Raw genomic sequence first — 10000 nt, forward strand, 5'->3', positions numbered from 1 at the left:
GAAAAGCAATGTGTGAGGAGGACACAAAAATCGTACAAAAGAACATAGACAGGCTAAGTGAGTGGGCAAACATTTGGCAGATGGAGTATAATGTTGGAACTAGGGGGCATGGTCTTAGAATAAGGGGCCGCCCATTTTGGCAGAAAAAAATCAAAGAGCAAGTTATTATTTAAATGGAGAAAGATTGCAAAGTGCTGCAGTACAGTGGGACCTGGGGGTACTTGTGCATGAAACACAAAAGGTTAGTATGCAGGTACAGCAAGTGATCAGGAAGGCCAATGGTATCTTGGCCTTTATTGCAAAGATGATGGAGTATAAAAGCAGGGAAGTCTTGCTACAGTTATACAGGGTATTGGTGAGGCCACACCTGGAGTACTGCGTGTGGTTTTGGTTTCCATATTTACGAAAGGATATACTTGCTTTGGAGGCTTTTCAGAGAAGGTTCACTCGGTTGATTCCGGAGATGAGGGGGTTGACTTATGAGGAAAGGTTGAGGAGGTTGGGCCTCTACTCATAGGAATTCAGAAGAATGAGAGGTGATCTTATCGAAACGTATAAGATTATGAGGGGGCTTGACAAGGTGGATGCAGAGAGGATGTTTCCACTGATGGGGGAGACTAGAACTAGGGGGCATGGTCTTAGAATAAGGGGCCATTTAAAACTGAGATGAGGAGGAATTTCTTCTCTCAGAGGGTTGTAAATCTGTGGGATTCACTGCCTCAGAGAGCTGTGGAGGCTGAGACATTGAATACATTTAAAACAGAGATAGACAGCTTCTTAAACGATAAGGGAATAAGGGATTATGGGGAGCGGGCGGGGAAGTGGAGCTGAGTCCATGATCAGATCAGCCATGATCATATTAAATGGCAGAGCAGGCTCGAGGGGCCTTATGGAGTACTCCTGTTCCTATTTCTTATGTTCTTATGTCTGAGTGAGTGAGAGTGTGTGTGTGAGAGAGTGTGTGTGTGTGTGTGAGATTGTGTGAATGAGTGAGTGTGTGAGAGTGAGTGTGTGAGAGAGTGTGTGTGTGTGTGAGAGAGTGTGTGTGTGTGTGAGATTGTGTGAATGAGTGAGTGTGTGAGAGTGAGTGTGTGAGAGAGTGTGTGTGTGTGTGAGAGAGTGTGTGTGAGTGTGAGATTGTGTGAATGAGTGAGTGTGTGAGAGTGAGTGTGTGAGAGAGTGTGTGTGTGTGTGAGAGAGTGTGTGTGTGTGTGAGATTGTGTGAATGAGTGAGTGTGTGAGAGTGAGTGTGTGAGAGAGTGTGTGTGTGTGTGTGAGAGAGTGTGTGTGAGTGTGAGATTGTGTGAATGAGTGAGTGTGTGAGAGTGAGTGTGTGAGAGAGTGTGTGTGTGTGTGTGAGATTGTGTGAATGAGTGAGTGTGTGAGAGTGAGTGTGTGAGAGAGTGTGTGTGTGTGTGTGAGATTGTGTGAATGAGTGAGTGTGTGAGAGTGAGTGTGTGAGAGAGTGTGTGTGTGTGTGAGAGAGTGTGTGTGAGTGTGAGATTGTGTGAATGAGTGAGTGTGTGAGAGTGAGTGTGTGAGAGAGTGTGTGTGTGTGAGCATGTGTGTGTGAGAGTGAGTGTGAGTGAGCATGCGTGCGTGTAAAAGCAAAATTCAGTCAGGCAGAGTCAGCATGGATTTATGAAGGGCAAATCATGTTTGACAAATTTGCTGGAATTCTTTGAGGATGTAATGAACAGAGTGGATAAAGGGGAACCAGTGGATGTGATGTATTTGGATTTCCAGAAGGCATTTGACAAGGTGCCACATAAAAGGTTACTGCACAAGATAAAAGTTCACGGGGTTGGGGTAATATATTATCATGGATAGAGGATTGGCTAACTAACAGAAAACAGAGAGTTGGGATAAATGGGTCATTCTCTGGTTTGCAAACAGTAACTAGTGGGGTGCCGCAGGGATCAGTGCTGGGTCCTCAACTATTTACAATCTATATTAATGACTTGGAAGAAGGGACTGAGTGTAATGTAGCCAAGTTTGCTGATGATACAACAATGGGAGGAAAAGCAAATTGTGAGGAGGACACAAAAATCTGCAAAGGGACATAGACAGACTCAGTGAGAGGGCAAACATTTGGCAGATGGGAGTATAATGTTGGAAAGTGTGGGGTTACACACTTTGGCAGAAAAAAATCAAAGAGCAAGTTATTATTTAAATGGAGAAAGATTGTAAAGTGCTGCAGTACAGCGGGACCTGGGGGTACTTGTGCATGAAACACAAAAGGTTAGTATGCAGGTACAGCAAGTGATCAGGAAGGCCAATGGTATCTTGGCCTTTATTGCAAAGGGGATGGAGTATAAAAGCAGGGAAGTCTTGCTCCAGTTATACAGGGTATTGGTGAGGCCACACCTGGAGTACTGCGTGCAGTTTTGGTTTCCATATTTATGAAAGGATATACTTGCTTTGGAGACAGTTCAGAGAAGGTTCACTCGGTTGATTCCGGGGATGAGGGGGTTAAATTATGAGGAAAGGTTGAGTAGGTTGGGCCTCTACTCATTGGAATTCAGAAGAATGAGAGGTGATCTTATCGAAACGTATAAGATTATGAGGGGGCTCGACAAGGTGGATGCAGAGAGGATGTTTCCACTGATGGGGGAGACTAGAACTAGAGGGCATGGTCTTAGAATAAGGGGCCGCCCATTTAAAACTGAGATGAGGAGGAATTTCTTCTCTCAGAGGATTGTAAATCTGTGGGATTCACTGCCTCAGAGAGCTGTGGAAGCCGGGACATTGAATACATTTAAGACAGAGATAGACAGTTTCTTAAACGATAAGGGAGTTAAGGGTTATGGGGAGCGGGCGGGGAAGTGGAGCTGAGTCCATGATCGGATCAGCCATGATCTTATTGAATGGCGGAGCAGGCTCGAGGGGCCGTATGGCCGACTCCTGTTCCTATTTCTTATGTTCTTACGTCTGAGTGAGTGAGAGTGAGTGTGTGAGTGAGTGAGTGAGAGTGAGTGTGTGAGTGAGTGAGTGAGAGTGTGTGTGTGAGTGAGTGAGTGAGAGTGTGTGTGTGTGAGAGAGGGTGAGTGTGTGGGTGTGAGAGAGTGTCTGTGTGTGTGTGAGAGAGGGTGAGTGTGTGTGAGTGTGTGTGTGTGAGAGTGTCTGTGTGTGTGAGAGAGGGTGAGTGTGTGTGTGAGTGTGTGAGTGAGAGTGAATGTGTGAGTGAGAATGAATGTGTGAGTGAGAGAGTGTGTGTGAGTGAGAGTGAATGTGTGAGTGAAAGAGTGTGTGTGAGTGAGAGTGAATGTGTGAGTGAGAGTGTGTGTGTGTGTGAGTGAGTGAGTGAGAGTGTTTGTGTGTGAGAGAGGGTGAGTGTGTGGGTGTGAGAGAGTGTCTGTGTGTGTGTCAGAGAGGGTGAGTGTGTGTGAGTGTGTGTGTGTGTGTGTGTGTGTGTGTGTGTGAGAGTGTCTGTGTGTGTGAGAGAGGGTGTGTGTTAGTGTGTGAGTGAGAGTGAATGTGTGAGTGAGAGAGAGTGTGTGTGTGTGTGAGTGAGTGAGTGAGAGTGTGTGTGTGAGTGAGAGTGTGTGTGTGTGAGTGAGAGTGAATGTGTGAGTGAGAGTGTGTGTGTGAGAAGGGTGAGTGTGTGGGTGTGAGAGAGTGTCTGTGTGTGTGTGAGAGAGAGTGAGTGTGTGGGTGTGAGAGAGTGTATGTGTGTGTGTGAGAGAGGGTGTGTGTGTGAGAGTGTCTGTGTGTGTGTGTGAGAGTGTCTGTGTGTGTGTGTGAGTGTCTGTGTGTGTGTGAGAGAGGGTGAGTGTGAGTGTGTGTGTGTGTGTGTGAGAGTGGGTGAGTGTGTGTGAGAGTGTCTGTGTGTGTGTGTGTGAGAGTGTCTGTGTGTGTGTGAGAGTGGGTGAGTGTGTGTGTGAGTGTGTTGGTGTGAGAGGAGGTGACTGTGTGGGTGTGAGAGAGGGCGAGTGTATGTGACTGTGTGTGTGTGTGTGTGTGAGAGTGTCTGTGTGTGTGTGAGGGAACATAAGAACATAAGAACATAAGAATTAGGAACAGGAGGAGGCCATCTAACCCCTCGAGCCTGCTCCGCCATTCAACAAGATCATGGCTGATCTGGCCGTGGACTCAGCTCCACTTACCCGCCCGCTCCCCGTAACCCTTAATTCCCTTATTGGTTAAAAATCTATCTATCTGTGATTTGAATACATTCAATGAGCTAGCCTCAACTGCTTCCTTGGGCAGAGAATTCCACAGATTCACAACCCTCTGGGAGAAGAAATTCCTTCTCAACTCGGTTTTAAATTGGCTCCCCCGTATTTTGAGGCTGTGCCCCCTAGTTCTAGTCTCCCCGACCAGTGGAAACAACCTCTCTGCCTCTATCTTGTCTATCCCTTTCATTATTTTAAATGTTTCTATAAGATCACCCCTCATCCTTCCGAACTCCAACGAGTAAAAACCCAGTCTACTCAATCTATCATCATAAGGTAACCCCCTCATCTCCGGAATCAGCCTCGTGAATCGTCTCTGTACCCCCTCCAAAGCCAGTATATCCTTCCTTAAGTAAGGTGACCAAAACTACATGCAGTACTCCAGGTGCGGCCTCACCAATACCCTATACAGTTGCAGCAGGACCTCCCTGCTTTTGTACTCCATCCCTCTCGCAATGAAGGCCAACATTCCATTCGCCTTCCTGATTACCTGCTGCACCTGCAAACTAACTTTTTGGGATTCATGCACAAGGACCCCCAGGTCCCTCTGCACCTCAGCATGTTGTAATTTCTCCCCAGTCAAATAATATTCCCTTTTACTGTTTTTTTCCCCAAGGTGGATGACCTCACATTTTCCGACATTGTGTTCCATCTGCCAAACCTTAGCCCATTCACTTAACCTATCCAAATCTCTTTGCAGCCTCTCTGTGTCCTCTACACAACCCGCTTTCCCACTAATCTTTGTGTCATCTGCAAATTTTGTTACAGTACACTCTGTCCCCTCTTCCAGGTCATCTATGTATATTGTAAACAGTTGTGGTCCCAGCACCGATCCCTGTGGCACACCACTAACCACCGATTTCCAACCCGAAAAGGACCTATTTATCCCGACTCTCTGCATTCTGTTAGCCAGCCAATTCTCGATCCATGCTAATACATTTCCTCTGACTCCGCGTACCTTTATCTTCTGCAGTAACCTTTTGTGTGGCACCTTATCGAATGCCTTTTGGAAATCTAAATACACCACATCCATCGGTACACCTCTATCCACCATGCTCGTTATATCCTCAAAGAATTCCAGTAAATTAGTTAAACATGATTTCCCCTTCATGAATCCATGTTGCGTCTGCTTGATTGCACTATTCCTATCTAGATGTCCCGCTATTTCTTCCTTAATGATAGTTTCAAGTATTTTCCCCACTACAGATGTTAAACTAACCGGCCTATAGTTACCTGCCTTTTGTCTGCCCCCTTTTTTAAACAGAGGTGTTACATTAGCTGCTTTCCAATCCGCTGGTACCTCCCCAGAGTCCAGATAATTTTGGTAGATTATAACGAATGCATCTGCTATAACTTCCGCCATCTCTTTTAATACCCTGGGATGCATTTCATCAGGACCAGGGGATTTGTCTACCTTGAGTCCCATTAGCCTGTCCAGCACTACCCCCCTAGTGGTAGTGATTGTCTCAAGGTCCTCCCTTCCCACATTCCTGTGACCAGCGATTTCTGGCATGGTTTTTGTGTCTTCCACTGTGAAGACCGAAGCAAAATAATTGTTTAAGGTCTCAGCCATTTCCACATTTCCCATTATTAAATCCCCCTTCTCATCTTCTAAGGGACAAACATTTACTTTAGTCACTCTTTTCCGTTTCATATATCGGTAAAAGCTTTTACTATCTGTTTTTATGTTTTGCGCAAGTTTACTTTCGTAATCTATCTTTCCTTTCTTTATTGCTTTCTTAGTCATTCTTTGCTGTCGTTTAAAATTTTCCCAATCTTCTAGTTTCCCACTAACCTTGGCCACCTTGTACGCATTGGTTTTTAATTTGCTACTCTCCTTTATTTCCCTGGTAATCCACGGCTGGTTATCCCTTCTCTTACCGCCCTTCTTTTTCACTGGAAAATATTTTTGTTGAGCATTATGAAAGAGCTCCTTAAAAGTCCTCCACTGTTCCTCAATTGTGCCACCGTTTAGTCTGTGTTTCCAGTCTACTTTAGCCAACTCTGCCCTCATCCCACTGTAGTCCCCGTTGTTTAAGCATAGTACGCTCGTTTCTGACACAACTTCCTCACCCTCAATCTGTATTACAAATTCAACCATACTGTGATCACTCATTCCGAGAGGATCTTTTACTGGGAGATCGTTTATTATTCCTGTCTCATTACACAGGACCAGATCTAAGATAGCTTGCTCCCTTGTAGGTTCTGTATCATACTGTTCTAAGAAACAATCCCGTATGCATTCTATGAATTCCTCCTCCAAGCTACCCCGTGAGATTTGATTTGACCAATCGATATGTAGGTTAAAATCCCCCATGATTACTGCCGTTCCTTTTTCACATGCCTCCATTATTCGCTTGATTATTGTCCGCCCCACCGTGAGTTATTATTTGGGGGCCTATAAACTACGCCCACCAGTGACTTTTTCCCCTTACTATCTCTAATCTCCACCCACAATGATTCAACATTTTGCTCATTGGAGCCGATATTGTCTCTCACAACTGCCCTGATATCATCCTTTATTAACAGAGCTACCCCACCTCCTTTCCCTTCTTGTCTATCTTTCCGAATTGTCAGATACCCCTGTATGTTTAATTCCCAGTCTTGGCCACCCTGCAACCACGTTTCTGTAATGGTTTATAATTTGTAATGATTTGTGCCGTCAACTCATTTACTTTATTTCGAATGCTGTGTGCGTTTAGGTAGAGTGTTTTAATACTAGTTTTTAAACCATGATTTTTAGTTTTGACCCCTCCTGCAGTCCCTTTATATTCATACATATTGTCCCTTCCTATCACCTTGTGGTTTACACTTACCCCAGTGCTACTCTGCTCTGTTGCCTCCTGCCTTTTGCATTCTTTCTTGGGGTCCTGTTCATTTGAGCTCTCCCCCACTCTAACTAGCTCAGAGCCCTCTCCTGGGTTCCGAATACTCCTCACATTGAGGCACCGAGCTTTCAGGCTTGCCTTTTTATTACACTTTGATCCTTTAGAATTTTGCTGTACAACGGCCCTTTTTGTTTTTTGCCTTGGGTTTCTCTGCCCTCCACTTTTACTCATCTCCTTTCTGTCTTTCGCTTTTGTCTCCATTTTGTTTCCCTCTGTCTCCCTGCATTGGTTCCCATCCCCCTGCCATATTAGTTTAACTCCTCCCCAACAGCACGAGCAAACGCTCCCCCAAGGACATTGCTTCCGGTCCTGCCCAGGTGCAGACCGTCCGGTTTGTGTGTGTGTGTGTGTGTGTGAGAGAGAGAGGGTGAGTGTGTGTGTGTATGTGTGTGCGTGTGTGAGTGTCTGTGTGTGAGAGTGTGTGTGTGTGAGTGTGAGAGTGTGTGTGTGCATGTGAGAGAGTGTGTGAGTGTGTGTGTGTGTCTGAGTGAGTGAGTGAGTGTGTGTCTGAGTGTGTGAGTGAGTGTGTGTGTCTGAATGTGTGAGTGAGTGTGTGAGAGTGTGTGTGAGCGAGTGTGAGTGTGTGTGTGAGTGAGTGTGTGAGTGTGTGTGTGTCTGAGTGTGAGTGTGTGTCTGAGTGTGAGTGTGTGTGTGAGTGAGAGTGAGTGTGTGTGTCTGAGTGTGTGTGTGTGAGTGTGTGTGTGTCTGAGTGTGAGTGTGTGTCTGAGTGTGAGTGTGTGTGTGAGTGAGAGTGAGTGTGTGTGTCTGAGTGTGTGTGTGTGAGTGAGTGTGTGTGTGAGTGAGAGTGAGTGTATGTGTCTGAGTGTGTGTGTGAGTGTCTGAGTGAGTGAGTGTGAGTGTGTGTGTCTGAGTGTGTGTGAGTGAGAGTGAGTGTGTGTGTCTGAGTGTGTGAGTGTGTGTGTGTGAGTGAGAGTGAGTATGTGTGTCTGAGTGTCTGAGTGTGTGTGTGAGTGAGTGAGTGAGTGTGCGTGTCTGAGTGTGTGAGTGTGTGAGTGAGTGTGTGTGTCTGAGTGAGTGAGTGTGTGTGTCTGAGTGTGTGAGTGTGTGAGTGTGTGAGTGAGTAAGTGAGTGTGTCTGAGTGAGTGAGTGTGTGAGTGAGTGAGTGAGTGAGTGTGTCTGAGTGAGTGAGTGTGAGTGAGTGAGTGAGTGAGTGTGTCTGAGTGAGTGTGTGAGTGTGTGAGTGTGTGAGTGAGTGTGTCTGAGTGAGTGAGTGTGTGAGTGTGTGAGTGAGTGAGTGTGTCTGAGTGTGTGAGTGAGTGAGTGAGTGTGTGTGTCTGAGTGTGTGAGTGTGTGAGTGTGTGAGTGAGTGAGTGAGTGTGTCTGAGTGAGTGAGTGAGTTAGTGTGTCTGAGTGAGTGAGCGTGTGTGTCTGAGTGAGTGTGTGAGTGAGTGAGTGAGTGAGTGTGTCTGAGTGAGTGAGTGTGTGAGTGTGTGAGTGAGTGTGTCTGAGTGAGTGTGTGAGTGTGTGAGTGAGTGAGTGTGGCTGAGTGTGTGAGTGAGTGAGTGTGTGAGTGTGTGAGTGTGTGAGTGTGTGAGTGAGTGTGTCTGAGTGAGTGAGTGTGTGAGTGAGTGAGTGTGTCTGAGTGTGTGAGTGAGTGAGTGTGTGAGTGTGTGAGTGAGTGAGTGAGTGTGTCTGAGTGTGTGAGTGAGTGAGTGAGTGAGTGTGTGAGTGAGTGAGTGAGTGTGTCTGAGTGTGTGAGTGAGTGAGTGTGTGAGTGTGTGAGTGAGTGAGTGAGTGTGTCTGAGTGTGTGAGTGAGTGAGTGAGTGAGTGTGTGAGTGAGTGAGTGTGTCTGAGTGTGTGAGTGAGTGAGTGTGTGAGTGTGTGAGTGAGTGAGTGAGTGAGTGAGTGTGTGAGTGAGTGTGTGAGTGAGTGAGTGAGTGTGTGAGTGTGTGAGTGAGTGAGTGTCTGAGTGTGTGAGTGAGTGAGTGTGTGAGTGTGTGAGTGAGTGAGTGAGTGTGTCTGAGTGTGTGAGTGAGTGAGTGAGTGAGTGAGTGAGTGTGTGAGTGAGTGAGTGAGTGTGTCTGAGTGTGTGAGTGAGTGAGTGTGTGAGTGTGTGAGTGAGTGAGTGTGTGAGTGAGTGTGTGAGTGAGTGAGTGAGTGTGTGAGTGTGTGAGTGAGTGAGTGTGTGAGTGTGTGAGTGAGTGAGTGAGTGTGTGAGTGAGTGTGTGAGTGAGTGAGTGAGTGTGTGAGTGTGTGAGTGAGTGAGTGAGTGAGTGAGTGAGTGTGTGAGTGAGTGAGTGTGTCTGAGTGAGTGAGTGAGTGAGTGTGTGAGTGTGTGAGTGAGTGAGTGAGTGTGTCTGAGTGTGTGAGTGAGTGAGTGAGTGAGTGTGTGAGTGAGTGAGTGAGTGTGTCTGAGTGTGTGAGTGAGTGAGTGTGTGAGTGTGTGAGTGAGTGAGTGAGTGTGTCTGAGTGTGTGAGTGAGTGAGTGAGTGAGTGTGAGTGAGTGAGTGTGTCTGAGTGTGTGAGTGAGTGAGTGTGTGAGTGTGTGAGTGAGTGAGTGAGTGTGTGAGTGAGTGTGTGAGTGAGTGAGTGAGTGTGTGAGTGTGTGAGTGAGTGAGTGTCTGAGTGTGTGAGTGAGTGAGTGTGTGAGTGTGTGAGTGAGTGAGTGAGTGTGTCTGAGTGTGTGAGTGAGTGAGTGAGTGAGTGAGTGAGTGAGTGAGTGTGTGAGTGAGTGAGTGAGTGTGTCTGAGTGTGTGAGTGAGTGAGTGTGTGAGTGTGTGAGTGAGTGAGTGAGTGTGTGAGTGAGTGTGTGAGTGAGTGAGTGAGTGTGTGAGTGTGTGAGTGAGTGAGTGTGTGAGTGTGTGAGTGAGTGTGTGAGTGAGTGTGTGAGTGAGTGAGTGAGTGTGTGAGTGTGTGAGTGAGTGAGTGAGTGAGTGAGTGAGTGAGTGTGTGAGTGAGTGAGTGAGTGAGTGAGT

Source organism: Pristiophorus japonicus, chromosome 7 (genome assembly GCF_044704955.1).
Source record: "Pristiophorus japonicus isolate sPriJap1 chromosome 7, sPriJap1.hap1, whole genome shotgun sequence".
Lineage (NCBI taxonomy): Eukaryota > Metazoa > Chordata > Chondrichthyes > Pristiophoridae > Pristiophorus > Pristiophorus japonicus.